The 17,665-nt window shown below is 38.5% G+C and overlaps 2 non-coding genes across 2 annotated transcripts; both read left to right on the top strand.

The window, feature by feature from the left end:
• Positions 1-2,164: 2,164 nt before the first annotated feature.
• Positions 2,165-2,272, top strand: LOC148550793 (small nucleolar RNA R71). Its single transcript, XR_015892617.1, has one exon. It is a non-coding gene; the product is annotated as a small nucleolar RNA R71 (small nucleolar RNA).
• Positions 2,273-15,638: 13,366 nt separating this feature from the next.
• On the top strand, positions 15,639-15,742 carry LOC148550792 (small nucleolar RNA R71). The gene has a single exon (XR_015893754.1). It is a non-coding gene; the product is annotated as a small nucleolar RNA R71 (small nucleolar RNA).
• Positions 15,743-17,665: the final 1,923 nt, after the last annotated feature.

Below are 17,665 nucleotides of genomic sequence, written 5' to 3'. Positions count from 1 at the left end.
TCAAGGATTTGCATCCCTGCACCCATTAGGCATGTAAAATGCCTTTCCATGCAATTCTGGCGTTTAAACGCCGAATTGATGCTTGTTTTGGGCGTTCAACGCCCAGATGCAGCATATTTCTGGCGTTGAACGCCAGCCAGATGCTTGTTTCTGGCGTTCAGCGCCAGCTCTTATTCACTGTGCATTTCTGGCATCTGGACGCCAGGATGCTGCTTGTTTCTGGCGTTCAACGCCAGATCCATGCTCTGTTCTGGCGTTGAACGCCAGCCAGATGCTCCTTACTGGCGTTTAAACGCCAGTAAGATCCTCCTCCATGGTGTGATTTTTCTTCTGCTGTTTTTGATTCCGTTTTCAATTTTATATTTATTTTGTGACTCCACATGATCATGAACCTAATAAAACATGAAATAACAATAAAAATAAAATTAGATAAATAAAAATTGGGTTGCCTTCCAACAAGCGCTTCCTTAATATCAATAGCTTGATAGTGGGCTCTCATGGAGCCTCACAGATGTTCAAAGCATTGTTGAGACTCCCCAACACCAAACTTAGAGTTTGGATATGGGAGTTCAACACCAAACTTAGAGTTTGAATGTGGGGGCTCTGGTTGACTCTGTTTTGAGAGAAGCTTACTGTGGCTCTTTTCCATGTTTACAGAAGGATGACCTTGAGTTTTAAACACAAGGGAGTCCTCATTCAATTGAAGGACTAGTTCACCTCTGTCAACATCAATCACAACTCTTGCTGTGGCTAGGAAGGGTCTTCCAAGGATGATGGATTCATCCTCATCCTTCCCAGTATCTAGGACTATGAAATCAACAGGGATGTAAAGGCCTTCAACCTTTACTAACACGTCCTCTACTTGTCCATAAGCCTGTTTTCTTGAATTGTCTGCCATCTCTAATGAGATTTTAGCAGCTTGCACCCCAAAGATTCTCAGTTTCTCTATTACAAAGAGGGGCATGAGGTTTATCCCTGAATCAAGGTCACACAGAGCCTTTTCAAGGATCATGGTGCCTATGGTACAAGGTATTAGGAACTTTCTAGGATCCTGTTTCTTCTGGGACAATGTCAGTTGATCCAGATCACTTAGTTCATTGGTGAACAAGGGAGGTTCATCTTCCCAAGTCTCAATACCAAATAATTTGGCATTCAGCTTCATGATTGCACCAAGGTACTTGGTAATTTGCTCCTTAGTAACATCCTCATTCTCTTCAGAAGAGGAATACTCATCAGAGCTCATGAATGGCATAAGGAAGTTCAATGGAATCTCTATGGTCTCTAGATGAGTCTCAGATTCCTTTGGTTCCTCAGAGGGAAGCTCCTTATTGATCACTGGACGTCCCAGGAGGTCTTCCTCCTTGGGATTCACGTCCTCCCCTTCCTCTTTGGATTCGGCCATGATGGTTATATCAATGACCTTGCATTCTCCTTTTGGATTTTCTTCTGTATTACTTGGGAGAGTACTAGGAGGGATTTCAGTGATCCTTTTACTCAGCTGGCCCACTTGTGCTTCTAAATTTCTAATGGAGGATCTTGTTTCATTCATGAAACTCACAGTGGCCTTAGATAGATTAGAGACTAAGTTTGCTAAATTAGAGGTATTTTGTTCAGAGTTCTCTGTCTGTTGCTGAGTGGATGATGGAAAAGGTTTACTATTGTTAAACCTATTTCTTCCACCATTATTAAAGCCTTGTTGAGGCTTTTGTTGATCCTTCCATGAGAGATTTGGGTGATTTCTCCATAAGGGATTATAGGTGTTTCCATATGGTTCACCCATATAATTCACCTCTGCTATTGCAGGGTTCTCAGGATCATAAGCTTCTTCTCCAGAAGATGCCTCTTGAGTACTGTTGGATGCAGCTTGCATTCCATTCAGACTCTGAGAAATCATATTGACTTGCTGAGTCAATATTTTATTCTGAGCCAATATGGCATTCAGAGTATCAATTTCAAGAACTCCCTTCTTCTGAGGTGTCCCATTACTCACAGGGTTCCTCTCAGAAGTGCACATGAACTGGTTATTAGCAACCATGTCAATGAGTTCTTGAGCTTCTGTAGGCATTTTCTTTAGGTGAATGGATCCACCTGCAGAAGTATCCAATGACATCTTAGCTAATTCAGACAGACCATTATAGAATATATCCAGGATGGTCCATTCTGAAAGCATGTCAGAAGGACACTTTTTGGTCAGTTCCTTGTATCTCTCCCAAGCTTCATAGAGGGATTCACCTTCTTTCTGTCTGAAGGTTTGAACATCCACTCTAAGCTTGCTCAACTTTTGAGGAGGAAAGAACTTGGCTAAGAAAGCCGTGACCAACTTATCCCAAGAGTTCAGGCTATCTTTGGGCTGAGAGTCCAACCACACTCTAGCTCTGTTTCTTACAGCAAACAGGAAAAGCATAAGCCTGTAGACTTCAGGATCTACTCTATTAGTCTTAACAGTATCACAGATCTGCAAGAATTCAGTTAAGAACTGAAAAGGATCTTCAGATGGAAGTCCATGGAACTTGCAGTTCTGCTGCATCAGAGAAACTAAATGAGGTTTCAGCTCAAAATTGTTTGCTCCAATGGTGGGGATGGAGATGCTTCTTCCATGTAAATTAGAATTAGGTGCAGTAAAGTCACCAAGCATCCTCCTTGCATTATTATTATTTTCAGCTACCATCTCCTCTTTTTGTTCGAAAATTTCTGAAAGGTGCTTGCTGGATTGTTGTAATTTAGCTTCTCTTAGTTTACTCTTCAGAGTCCTTTCAGGTTCTGGATCTGCTTCAACAAGAATATTCTTGTCCTTGCTCCTGCTCATATGAAAAAGAGGGAACAGAAAAATAATAATAATAGGGATCCTTTTTACCCAGGTATAGAGGTTCCCCTGTGTGAGTAGAAGAAGAAAAGAATGTAATGTAAAGAAGGGAAGAAAAAACTCGAACACAGAGAGGGAGGTAGTGTTCAAATTTTTGGATGGGAGAGAAGTGTTAGTAGATGAATAAATAAATAGAAGGAGATGAGAGAGAAAGTGGAATTTCGAAAATTATTTTTGAAAAATGGTTAGTGATTTTCGAAAATTAAAATTAAAATTTGAGACAATTAGTTAATTAAAAAGAATTTTTAAAAAAGAGGGAAGATATTTTCGAAAATTAGAGAGAGAGAGTTAGTTAGGTAGTTTTGAAAAAGATAAGAAACAAACAAAAAGTTAGTTAGTTAGTTGAAACAAATTTTGAAAATCAATTTTAAAAAGATAGGAAGATAAGAAGTTAGAAGGGATATTTTAAAATCAAATTTTTGAAAAAGATAAGATTTTTAAAAAGATATGATGGAAAAGATATGATTTTGAAAAAGATAAGATAGAAAGATGCTTTTGAAAAGATATGATTGAAATTAGTTTTGAAAAAGATTTGATTTTTAAAATCACAATTAATGACTTGATTCACAAGAAATCACAAAATATGATTCTAGAACTTAAAGTTTGAATCTTTCTTAACAAGTAAGTAACAAACTTGAAATTTTTGAATCAAAACATTAATTGATGATGTTATTTTCGAAAATTGTGTGATAAAGATAAGAAAAAGAGTTTTGAAAAATATTTTTAAAATTTTCGAAAATAACTAAGAAAAATGAAAAAGATTTTATTTTTGAAAAAGATTTTGAAAAAGATAAGATTTTTTCTTTTTTAATTTAAAAATTTGATTTGACTCATAAGAAACAACTAAGTTTTAAAAAGTTTTGAAAAAGTCAACTCAAATTTTCGAAATTTATGAGTGAAAAAGGGAAAGATATTTTTTTGATTTTTGAATTTTTAATGATGAGAGAGAAAAACATGAAAAAAACTCAATGCATGAAAATTTTGGATCAAAACAATGAATGCATGCAAGAATGCTATGAATGTCAAGATGAACACCAAGAACACTTTGAAGATCAAGATGAACACCAATAACTTATTTTTGAAAAATTTTTTTATGCAAAGAAAACATGCAAGACACCAAACATAGAAATCTTTAATGCTTAAACACTAAGAATTCAAGAATGCATATGAAAAACACCATACAACACAAAACAATATAATATGAAGATCAATCAAGAAGGTTTTATCAAGAACAACTTGAAGATCATGAAGAACACTATGAATGCATGATTTTTTTTTCGAAAAATGCAAGATGAACATGCAATTGACACCAAACTTAAAATCTGACTCAAGACTCAAACAAGAAACACAAAATATTTTTTTGATTTTTATGATTTTCTAAATTTTTTTGTATTTTTCAAAAATTAATTTGAAAAAAGAAAATAAGGATTCCAAAATTTTTAATATGAATTCCAGGAATCTTGTACTCTTAGTCTAAAGCTCCAATCTGAGGGTTAGACATGGCTTAATAGCCAGTCAAGCTTTAGCATGTAAATCTTTTGGATCTGGAACAGCAGCAGGTGGATTAGCAACAACTAGCTTGCTCTTGATAATGATGGGTTGGAAGCCCCAGTCCAAATGAATTTAGGCATGGCTTTACAGCCAGTCAGGCTTCAACATGCTTCATGAAACACTAGAATTCATTCTTAAAAATTCTGAAGAACATAATAAAAATTTTTGGAAAGAATTTTTTTTTTCGAAAATAAAGGAAAAATTTTTGAAAAATTTTTTAAAATATATTTTTTTTGAATACAAAATAAGAATAAAATTACCTAATCTGAGCAACACGATGAACCGTTAGTTGTCCAAACTCGAACAATCCCCGACAACGGCGCCAAAAACTTAGTGCACGAAATTGTGATCTCAGGCAACAGCGCCAAAAACTCTGTATGCATGTCTTAATAAATCATTTTTCATTCACAACTTTGATACAACTAACCAGCAAGTGCACGGTCGTCCAAGTAATAAAACCTTACGTGAGTAAGGGTCGATCCCACGGAGATTGTTGGTATGAAGCAAGCTATGGTCATCTTGTAAATCTCAGTCAGGCGGATAATAATTGATTATGGAGTTTTCGAAAATAAATAATAAATAAACAGAAAATAAAGCAACCTGGCATTTAACGCCAGGATTGGCACTCAAAGGGGCGTTTACACGCCAGAATGGTGCAGGGATGAGAAATCCTTGGCACCTCAGGATCTGTGGACCCCACAGGATCCCCACCTACCTCAACTCAATCTCTCTCTTCTTCACACATTCCAATAACACCCTTCCCCAAATACTCTTCCCCATCACCTCTTAACCACTCACACCTCTCCATCTCTTCCATTCTCTTCTTCTTCTCCTCCCTTCTTTCTTCTTTTACTCGAGGACGAGCAAACCTTCTAAGTTTGGTGTGGGAAAAGCATTGCTTTTTGCTTTTTGTGTTTTCATAACCATTTATGGCACCTAAGGCCGGAGAAACCTCTAGAAAGAGAAAAAGGAAGGCAAAAGCTTCCACCTCCGAGTCATGAAAAATGGAGAGATTCATCTCAAAAGCCCATCACTAACAAAAGGATGGAGCAAACAAGAGAGCCCACTCATGGACCTCAACAAGAGCATTCCACTATCCTCCATGAAATTAGAGAGGACCAAAAGGCCATGAGAGAGAAGCAACAAAGGCAAGGAAGAGACATAGAGGAGTTAAAGCACTTCATAAGATCTTCAAGAGGAAGAACAAGCCGCCATCACTAAGGTGGACCCGTTCTTTAATCTCCTTGCTCCTATTTTTCTGTTTTTCGAATATTATGCTTTATGTTTTATCTATGTTTGTGTCTTTATCACATGATCATTAGTGTCTTAGTGTCTATGACTTAAAGATATGAATGTCCTATGAATCCATCACCTTTCTTAAAATGAAAAATGTTTTCTGAAAAAGAAAAAGAAGTATCTGAATTTCGAATTTTAAAACAGTTTAATTATTTTGATGTGGTGGCAATGCTTTTTGTCTTTCTGAATGAATGCTTGAACAGTGCATATTTTTGAATTTGTTGTTTATGAATGTTAAAATTGTTGGCTCTTGAAAGAATAATGGAAAAGGAGAAATGTTATTGATAATTTGAAAAATCATAAAAATGATTCTTGAAACAAGAAAAAGTAGTGAATACAAAGCTTGCGGAAAAAAAAAAGAGAGAGAAAGAAAAAGAAAAAGCAAGCAGAAAAAGCCAATAGCCCTTTAAGCCAAAAGGCAAGGGTAAAATAAAAAGGATCCAAGGTTTTGAACATCAGTGGATAGGAGGGCCTACAGGAATAAAATCCTGGCCTAAGCGGCTAAACCAGGCTGTCCCTAACCATGTGCTTGTGGCGTGAAGGTGTCAAGTGACAAGCTTGAGACTGAGCGGTTAAAGTCGTGGCCCAAAGCAAAAAGAGTGTGCTTAAGAGCTCTGGACACCTCTAATTGGGGACTCTAGCAAAGCTGAGTCACAATCTAAAAAGGTTTACCCAGTTATGTGTCTCTGGAAAACAAAATGCTTAGGGTCACGGCCAAGACTCATAAAGTAAATGTGTTCAAAAATCAACATACTGAACTAGGAGAATCAATAACACTATCTGAATTCTGAGTTCCTATAGATGCCAATCATTCTGAACTTCAAAGGACAAAGTGAGATGCCAAAACTGTTCAAAAGCAAAAAGCTAACAGCCCCGCTCATCTAATTAAGACTGATATTCATAGATGTTTTTGGAATTCATTGTATATTCTCTTCTTTTTATCCTATTTGATTTTCAGTTGCTTGGAGACAAGCAACAATTCAAGTTTGGTGTTGTGATGAGCGGATAATTTATACGCTTTTTGGCATTGTTTTTAGTATGTTTTTAGTATATTTTAGTTAGTTTTTATTATGTTTTTATTAGTTTTTATTCAAAAATCACATTTCTGGACTTTACTATGAGTTTGTGTATTTTTCTGTGATTTCAAGTATTTTCTGGCTAAAATTGAGGGACCTGAGCAAAAATCTGATTCAGAGGCTGAAAAAGGACTACAGATGCTGTTGGATTCTGACCTCCTTGCATTTGAAGTAGATTTTATGGAGCTACAAAAGCCCAATTGGCACGCTCTCAATTGCGTTGGAAAGTCGACATCTTGGGCTTTCCAGAAATATATAATAGTTTATACTTTGCTCGAGATTTGATGGCCCAAACTGGCATTCTAAATCAGCATAGAAATTCTGGTGTCAAAATGCCAGAACTGGAATGAAAGCTGGAGTTAAACGCCCAAACTGGTACAAAAGCTGGCGTTTAACTCCAAGAATGATCTCTACACGTGAAAGCTTCAATGCTCAGCCCAAGCACACACCAAGTGGGCCCCGAAAGTGGATTTCTACACTAACTATTCTAGCTTACTCATTTTCTGTAACCCTAGGTCATTAGTTTACTATAAAAACTACTTTTAGTGATTCATCTTGTACCTCATGACATTTTACACATTTCATATTGTATCTTCTACGGCATGAGTCTCTAAACCCCATGGTTGGGGGTGAGGAGCTCTACTGTGTTTCGATGAATTAATGCCATTACTACTGTTTTCCATTCTATCACGCTTGTTTCTATTCTAAGATATTCACTCGTACTTCAACTTGATGAATGTGATGATCTGTGACACTCATCACCATTCTCAACCTATGAACGCGTATCTGAAAACCACCTCCGTTCTACCTTAGATTGAGTGCTTATCTCTTAGCCTCCTTATTCAGATCAGAGTCTTCGTGGTATAAGCTAGAATTATTGGCGGCCATTCATGAGATCCGAAAAGTCTAAACCTTGTCTGTGGTATTCCGAGTAGGATCTGGGAAGGGATGACTGTGACGAGCTTCAAACTCACGAGTGCTGGGCGTAGTGACAGACGCAAAAGGATCAATGGATCCTATTCCAACATGAGTGAGAACCGACAGATGATTAGCCGTGCGGTGACAGCGCATTTGGACTATTTTTACTGAGAGGACGGATAGTAGCCATTGACAACGGTGATCCACAAACATACAGCTTGCCATGGAAGGAGCCTAGCGTGTGTGAAGAAGAAGATAGTAGGAAAGCAGAGATTCAGAGGACAGAGCATCTCCAAAACCTCAACCTGTTCTCAATTACTGCAAAACAAGTATTTATTTCATGTTCTTTTACTTTTTACAATTAAATATGAGAATTATTGATATCCTGACTAAGAGTTACAAGATAACCATAGCTTGCTTCAAGCCGACAATGTCCGTGGGATCGACCCTTACTCACGTAAGGTATTACTTGGATGACCCAGTGCACTTGCTGGTTAGTTGTGCGGAATTGCAAAAGTGTGATTGTGATTTCGTGCACCAACCTGCTGTTAGTTGTTCTGAGGCACTTGGGACTGCCTTTGGTGAGGTGCTCTGTAAGGCTGGTTTTGGTTCTGTTGTCTATTGTTGTTATTCCACCTCTGATTTCCATTGTTGTCGCTGCCTCCTCTATTGTAGTTGTCCCTCCATCCTTGATTGGAATTATCTCTCGATCCCTGGTTGGAGTTGTCCTACCAACCTTGATTGTAGTTTTCACCTTGGTTGTAATTGCCGCCTTGTTGATTGTCCTTGATTTGGGCGGTCATAGAAATTATAAGTAGCTGCCAAGGTATTGTCTTCTTGTAGGAGTTGCGGACACTCATCAATGTAATAGGTATAATCATCACATATTCTGCATACTCTTTGAGGAACCAACTGTTGACTTTGTTGTGGTGGGGGAGGCTGAGGCTATTGTTGATTCAGCTGTATCTGCTTCAGTAGGTTGGTCATCTCACATATAGCCTGTGTGAAAACAATAGTCTTACTGCTAGAGGGAACCTCTGCAACAGCTTTGGGATGGTTGTTCCGGTGCCTGACATTCTGAGTAGACTCTGCTAGATCAGTGATCAGTTGCCATGCTTCATCCGTGGTCTTGTACTTTTTCATAGAGCCATTACTTGCAGCATCCAACATAGTCTTATCCTAAGACTTCAAGCCTTGTGTAAAGTAGCTGATCAGCACCATTTGGTCAATCTTGTGGTGGAGGCATGAGTCTAGGAGATTTTTAAAGCATTCCCAATATTCATAAAGAGTCTCTGAGTCACCCTGGATAATGCAGGAGATCTCTTTCCTCAGTCTATCTGTAATTTCAGCTGGAAAGTATTTTTCCAAGAATTCTCTCCTGAGCGTATCCTAGTTAGTAACAACTGCTTCTGGTTGGGTGTAGTACCACTCCCTCACCTTTTTCTCAAGAGAAAATGGGAAGGCGATTAGCAGAATAGAAGTCTCATCTGCACCATGACGCCTAACAGTAGAACAGGTTGTCTGAAAATCCCTGAGGTGCTTGATAGGCTTTTGAGCAGGTAAGCCATGAAACTTGGGTCTTAGGTTGATTAGCGCAGTCTTTAGTTCAAAATCTGGAGCCAGATTTGGGTGACGCGCTTAATACGGTTGCAGTGTAAAGTATGGAGCGCCTGCTTCCTGGAGAGTAATCCTTCTGGGCTCCACCATATTACCTGCACATAAATTAACAGAATCAGTAGTAAAGGAGCTTGTTTCTTCCTCAGATGGCGCTTCAGATTCACCTTCAGAAGAGACTGGTGAATTGGTAGTAACTAGTTCACCACCCTCAGAGGCTAACCTACGTCGAGCTCGTCTAATATGCGAAATAGTTCTTTCAATTTTAGGATCAAACGCGGCTAAGCTCGGATCAGGCAGCGAACGTGTCATTCAATGAAAGAAACATACAACTCATGGTAATAAAATAAAATAAAATATGCAAAAATTAAAATTATGTACACCAACTAATAATTTAGCACAAAATCGCAACTCCCCGACAATGGTGCCAAAAATTGACGGGGCGAAAATTAGCCGATCAAGAATTTATAAATAAAACGGCGTTGTAAGTACAGTTCTTAACCAGCAAAAATCCGCTTATCAATTTAGAAGGGTTGTCACAAATTTAGAATAAAAATACTGGGAGTAGGAATCTGGTGCACGAAATTGTGATCATTAATAATGGCGCCAAAGGACTTGGTGCTCTCAAACGTGAATCACACTTTGTCACAATTCCGCACAACTAACCAGCAAGTGCACTAGGTTGTCCAAGTAATAAACCTTACGTGAGTAAGGGTCGATCCCACAGAGATTGTCGGCTTGAAGCAAGCTATGGTCATCTTGTAAATCTCAGTCAGGCGGATTCAGATGGTGATAGAGAGTTGATAATTAAAAGATAAATAAAACATAAAATAAAGATAGATATAGAGATGCTTATGTAATTCATTGGTAGGAATTTCAGATAAGCGTATGAAGATGCTTTGTTCCTCCTGAACCTCTGCTTTCCTATTGCCTTCTTCCAATCATTCATACTCCTTTCCATGGCAAGCTTTATATTGGGTATCACTGTTGTCAATGGCTACTTCCCGTCCTCTCAGTGAAAATGTTCAACGCACACTGTCACCGCACGGCTAATCATCTGTCGGTTCTCGATCATGTTGGAATAGGATCCATTGATCCTTTTGCGTCTGTCACACACCCAACAATCGCGAGTTTGAAGCTCGTCACAGTCATCCCTTCCCAGATCCTACTCAGAATACCACAGACAAGGTTTAGACGTTCCGGATCTCAGGAATGGCCGCCAATAATTCTAGCCTATACCACGAAGGTTCCAATCTTAGACTAGAAACCCAAAAGATACACATTCAAGCGTGTTTGCATGTAGAACGAAAGTGGTTGTCAGTCACGCGTTCATAGGTGAGAATGGTGATGAGTGTCACATAATCATCACATTCATCATGTTCTTGGGTGCGAATGAATATCTTGGAGAAGAAATAGACTTGAGTTGAATAGAAAAACAATAGTACTTGTATTAATTCATGAAGAACAGTAGAGCTCCACACCTTAATCTATGGTGTGTAGAAACTCCACCGTTGAAAATACAAAAGTGATAATGGAGGTCATTGGCTTCGGCCCCAGAGAGGGAACCAGAAGAACCAAGATGAAAATACAATAGTAAAAGGTCCTATTTATAGAGAACTAGTATCCTAGGGTTTACAGAAATAAGTAATTAATGCAGAAATCTTCTTCCGGGCCCACTTGGTGTGTGCATGGGCTGAGCATTGAAGCTTTCACATGTAGAGACTTTTCTTGGAGTTAAACGACAGCTTTTGTGCCAGTTTGGGCGTTTAACTCCAGCTTTTGTGCCAGTTCTGGCGTTAAACGCCAGAATTCTTGAGCTGACATGGAACGCCGGTTTGGGCCATCAAAAATTGGGCAAAGTGTAGACTATTATCCATTTCTGGAAAGCCCAGGATGTCTACTTTCCAACACAATTGAGAGCGTGCCAATTGGGCTTCTGTAGCTCCAGAAAATCCACTTTGAGTGCAGGAAGGTCAGAATCCAACAGCATCTGCAGTCCTTTTTCAGCCTCTGAATCAGATTTTTGCTCAGGTCCCTCACTTTCAGCCAGAAAATACCTGAAATCACAGAAAAACACATAAACTCATAGTAAAGTCTAGAAATGTGATTTTTATTTAAAAACTAATAAAAACATAATAAAAACTAACTAAAATATACTAAAAACATACTAAAAACAATGCCAAAAAGCGTATAAATTATCCGCTCATCACAACACCAAACTTAAATTGTTGCTTGTCCCCAAGCAACTGAAAATCATATAGGATAAAAAGAATAGAATGTACAATGAATTTAAAAACATCTATGAAGATCAGTATTAATTAGATGAGCGGGGCTTTTAGCTTTTTGCTTCTGAACAATTTTGGCATCTCACTTTATCCCTTGAAGTTCAGAATGATTGGCATCTATAGGAACTCAGAATCCAGATAGTGTTATTGATTCTCCTAGTTAAGTATGTTGATTCTTGAACACAGCTACTTTATGAGTCTTGGCTGTGACCCAAAGCATTTTTTTTCCAGTATTACCACCGGATACATAAATGCCACAGACACATAACTGGGTGAACCTTTTCAGATTGTGACTCAGCTTTGCTAGAGTCCCCAATTAGAGGTGTCCAGAGCTCTTAAGCACACTCTTTTTGCTTTTGGACCATGACTTTAACCGTTCAGTCTCAAGCTTTCACTTGACACCTTCACGCCACAAGCACATGGTTAGGGATAGCTTGGTTTAGCCGCTTAGGCTAGGATTTTATAACTGTGGGCCCTCCTATCCACTGTTGCTCAAAGCCTTGGATCCTTTTTTATCACCCTTGCCTTTTGGTTTAAAGGGGTATTGGCTTTTTCTGCTTGCTTTTTCTTTCTCTCTCTTTTTTTTCGCATTTTTTTCGCATATATTTTTTTTCTGCAAGCTTTTTTATTCACTGCTTTTTCTTGCTTCAAGAATCATTTTTATGATTTTTCAGATTATCAAATAACATTTCTCCTTTTCCATCATTATTTCAAGAGCCAACAATTTTAACATTCATGAATCAACAGTATCAAAAATATGCACTGTTCAAGCATTCATTCAGAAAGACAAAAGTATTGCCACCACATCAAAGTAACTAAGCTGTTATAAAATTCGAAATTCATGCACTTCTTTTTCTTTTTCAATTAAAAATATTTTTCATTTAAGAAAGATGATGGATTCATTTTCATTGCTTTAAGGCATAGACACTTAGACACTAGTGATCATGTGATAAAGACACAAACATAAATAAACATAAAGCATAAAAATTCGAAAAATAGAAAATAAAGAACAAGGAAATTAAAGAACGGGTCCACCTTAGTGATGGCGGCTTGTTCTTCCTCTTGAAGATCTTATGGAGTGCTTGAGCTCCTCAATGTCTCTTCCTTGCCTTTGTTGCTCCTCTCTCATGACTCTTTGGTCTTCTCTAATTTCATGGAGGAGGATGGAATGCTCTTGGTGCTCCACCCTTAATTGTCCTATGTTGGAACTTAATTCTCCTAGGGAGGTGTTGATTTGCTCCCAATAGTTTTGTGGAGGAAAATTCATCCCTTGAGGAATCTCAAGGATTTCATGATGAGGAATTTCCTCATGCTCTTGTTGAGGTCCATGAGTGGGCTCTCTTGTTTGCTCCATCCTTTTTTTAGTGATGTGCTTGTCCTCTTCAATGAGGAGTCTTGGCCACAACTTCATAGAAGTGGTCTTGATGGACCTTTGAGATGAATCTCTCCATCTCCTATGACTCGAAGGTGGAAACAATTGTCTTTCTTTTCCTCTTTCTAGAGGTTTCTCCGGCCTTAGGTGCCATAAATGGTTATGAAAAAACAAAAAAGCTGAGCTTTTCCACACCAAACTTAAAAGGTTTGCTCGTCCTCGAGCAAAAGAATAAAGAAAGGAGGAGAAGAAGAAGAGATGGAGGTGTGTGAATTGTTCGGCCAAAGGAGGTTTTAGGTGGTTATAATGTGGAAAAGGAAGGAGTGATGGTTTGAATTTGAGTGGTTGGGTGTAAGTGGGTTGTATGATGGTTTTGGAGGAGTAATGGAGGTGATTGGTGGAGGTTATTTGGGGAATGGGTGAAGAAGAGAGAGAGAGGTGGGGTAGGTGGAGATCCTGTGGGGTCCACAGATCCTGAGGTGTCAAGGATATCTCATCCCTGCACCAAGTGGCATGCAAAAATACCCCTTTCTGCCAATCCTAACGTTAAACGCCAGGCTGCTGCCCATTTCTCGCGTTTAACGCCAGCTTCTTGCCCATTCCTGGTGTTAAACGCCAGTTTGGTGCCCATTTCTGGCGTTAAACGCCCAGAATGGTGCCTATTTCTGGCGTTAAACGCCCAGAATGGTGCCAGACTGGGCGTTTAACGCCCATTCTGCTACCCTTACTGGCGTTTAAACGCCAGTAAGTTTTTCCTCCAGGATGTTCTGTTTTTAATACTATTTTTCCTTCTGTTTTTGCTTTTTCAATTGTTTTTGTGACTTCACCTGATCATTAACCTACAGAAAACATAAAATAACAAAAGAAAAGAGAAATTTAACATAGATAATTAAAGATTGGGTTGCCTCCCAACAAGCGCTTCTTTAATGTCAATAGCTTGACAGTGGGCTCTCATGGAGCCTTACAGATGTTTAGAGCAATATTGGAACCTTCCAACACCAAACTTAGAGTTTGAATGTGGGGGTTCAATACCAAACTTAAAGTTTGGTTGTGGCCTCCCAACACCAAACTTAGAGTTTGACTGTAGGGGCTCTGTTTGACTCTGTATTGAGAGAAGCTCTTCATGCTTCCTCTCTATGGTTACAGAGGGATATCCTTGAGCTTTAAACACAAGGGAGTCTTCATTCACTTGAATGATCAATTCTCCTCTGGCAACATCAATCACAGCTTTTACTGTGGCTAGGAAGGGTCTGCCAAGGATGATGGATTCATCCATACACTTCCCAGTCTCTAGGATTATGAAGTCAGCGGGGATGTAATGGTCTTCAACCTTTACCAAGACATCCTCTACAAGTCCATAAGCTTGTTTCCTTGAATTGTCTACCATCTCTAGTGAGATTCTAGCAGCTTGTACCTCAATGATCCCTAGCTTCTCCATTACAGAGAGAGGCATAAGGTTTATACTTGACCCTAGGTCACACAGATCCTTCTCAAAGGTCATGGTGCCTATGGCACAAGGTATTGAGAACTTCCCAGGATCTTGTCTCTTCAGAGGTAATCTCTGCCTAGTCAAGTCATCCAGTTCTTTGATTAGCAAGGGGGGTTCATCCTCCCAAATCTCATTACCAAATAACTTGGCATTTAGCTTCATGATTGCTCCAAGATACTTAGCAACTTGCTCTTCAGTAACATCTTCATCCTCTTCAGAGGAAGAATACTCATCAGAGCTCATGAATGGCAGAAGTAAATTCAATGGAATCTCTATGGTCTCTATGTGAGCCTCAGATTCCCATGGTTCCTCATCAGGGAACTCCATGGAGGCCAGTGGACGTCCATTGAGGTCTTCCTCAGTGGAGATCACTGCCCCTTCCTCCTCTCCAAGTTCGGCCATGTGGGTTGTGGTAATGGCCTTGCACTCTCTTTTTGGATTCTCTTCTGTATTGCTTGGGAGAGTGCTAGGAGGGAGTTCAGTAATTTTCTTACTCAGCTGACCCACTTGTGCCTCTAAATTTCTAATGGAGGACCTTGTTTCAGTCATAAAACTTTGAGTGGTTTTGATTAGATCAGAGACAATGGTTGCTAAGTCAGAGTGGCTTTGCTTAGAATTTTCTGTCTGTTGCTGAGAAAATGATGGAAAAGGCTTGCTATTGCTAAACCTGTTTCTTCCACCATTATTGTTGTTGAAACCTTGTTGAGGTCTCTGTTGATCCTTCCATGAGAGATTTGGATGGTTTCTCCATGAAGGATTATAGGTGTTTCCATAGGGTTCTCCCATGTAATTCACCTTTTCCATTGCTAGGTTCTTAGGATCATAAGCTTCTTCTTCAGAGGAAGCTTCCTTAGTACTGCCTGTTGCTGCTTGCATTCCAGATAGACTCTGAGAAATTATATTGACTTGTTGGGTCAATATTTTATTCTAAGCCAGTATGGCATTCAGAGTATCAATCTCAAGAACTCCTTTCTTCTGATTTGTCCCATTATTCACAGGGTTCCTTTCAGAAGTGTACATGAATTGGTTATTTACAATCATCTCAATGAGTTCCTGAGCTTCTGCAGGCGTCTTCTTCAGATGAAGAGATTCTCTAGCAGAGCTGTCCAATAACATCTTGGACAGTTCAGATAGACCATCATAGAAGATTCCTATGATACTCCATTCTGAAAGCATGTCAGAAGGATACCTTCTGATCAATTGCTTGTATCTTTCCCAAGCTTCATAGAGGGATTCACCTTCCTTCTGTCTGAAAGTTTGGACTTCCACTCTAAACTTGCTCAATTTTTGAGGTAGAAAAAACTTTGCCAAGAAGGCATTGACTAGCTTTTCTCAAGAGTTCAGGCTTTCTTTAGGTTGTGAGTCTAACCATGTCCTAGCTCTGTCTCTTACAGCAAAAGGGAAGAGCATAAGTCTGTAGACCTCAGGATCAACCCCATTGGTCTTGACAATGTTACAGATTTGCAAAAATTCAGCTAAGAACTGATGAGGATCTTCCAATGAAAGTCCATGAAATTTGCAATTTTGTTGCATTAGAGAAACTAATTGAGGCTTAAGCTCAAAGTTGTTTGCTCCAATGGTAGGGATTGAGATGCTTCTCCCATAAAAGTCGGGAGTAGGTGCAGTAAAGTCACCCAGCACCTTCCTTGCATTGTTGGCATTGTTGTTTTCGGCTGCCATGGATTCTTCTTCCTTGAAAAGCTCTGTTAGGCCCTCTAGAGAGAATTGTGCTTTAGCTTCTCTTAGCTTTCTCTTCAAGGTCTTTTCAGGTTCAGGATCAGCTTAAACAAGTATGCCTTTATCTTTGCTCCTACTCATATGAAAGAGAAGAGAACAAGAAAGTAGGAAATCCTCTATGTCACAGTATAGAGATTCCTTGAGGTGTCAGAGGAAAAGAAGAATAGAAGGAGGAGGTAGATAGAAGAGAATTCGAACTTATCAAGAGGGATAGAGTTCGAATTGCACCTTGAGGAGGAGTGTTAGTCCCTTAAATAGAAGGATGTGAGAAAAGGGGAAGAATTTTCGAAAATAAATTAAAAATATTTTGAAATAATAAAAAGAAATTTGAAAATTTGATTGAGATTTTCGAAAATTAAGATTGGGAAAGAAATTAAATGATTTTTGAAAAAAAATTTGAAATTAGAAATCAAAAAGATATGATTGAGAGTTAATTTTGAAAAAGATGTGATTGAAAAGATATGATTGAGAAGATATGATTGAAAATCAATTTTAAAAAAAGAAATTTTTAAAATTAAAGTTGATTACTTGACTAACAAGAAATTAAAAGATATGATTCTAAAATTTAAAATTTGATCCTTTCTTAATAGGCAAGTAACAAATTGAAAATTTTTGAAGTAAATCATTAATTATAGCAAGGATTTTCGAAAATAATAATAAAAAAATGGAAAGAAATTGATTTTGAAGAGATATGTTTAAAAAGATATGATTTGAAAAAGATTTAATTTTGAAAAATTATGAAAAGTTGAAATAGATTTGAATTAAAAACAAAATCTTCCCTCTAGTGTCCTTCTAGCGTTAAACGCCCAGAATGGCATCCATTCTGGCGTTTAATGCCCAAAATGCTACCCTTTTGGGCGTTAAACGCCCAGCCAGGTACCCTGGCTAGCGTTTAAACGCCAATTTTTCTTCTTCACTGGACGTTTTGAACGCCCAGCTTTTTCTGTTTGATTCCTCTGCTGAATGTTCTGAATCTTCAATTCTCTGTATTATTGACTTGAAAAGACACAATTTTGAACATATTTTTGAATTTTTAATGATGAGAAACAATAAAAAATGCAACTAAGATCAAATAAACAATGCATGCAAGACTGGTGCACGAAATTGTGATCATCAACAATGGCGCCAAAGACTTGGAGCTCTCAAACGTGAATCACACTTTGTCACAATTCCGCACAACTAACCAACAAGTGCACTGGGTCATCCAAGTAATAAACCTTACGTGAGTAAGGGTCGATCCCACGGAGATTGTCGGCTTGAAGCAAGCTATGATCATCTTGTAAATCTCAGTCAGGCGGATTCAAATGGTTATGGAGTTTAAGGTGATGAAAATAAACATAAAATAAAGATAAAGATACTTATGTAATTCATTGGTGGATTTCAGATAAGCGTATGAAGATGCTTTGTTCTCCTTGAAACTCTGCTTTCCTATTGCCTTCTTCCAATCATTCATACTCCTTTCCA

This window comes from Arachis ipaensis, chromosome B7, assembly GCF_059453495.1.
Source record: "Arachis ipaensis isolate K30076 ecotype BB chromosome B7, ASM5945349v1, whole genome shotgun sequence".
Lineage (NCBI taxonomy): Eukaryota > Viridiplantae > Streptophyta > Magnoliopsida > Fabales > Fabaceae > Arachis > Arachis ipaensis.
This window is presented reverse-complemented; position numbering and strand designations above follow the sequence as displayed.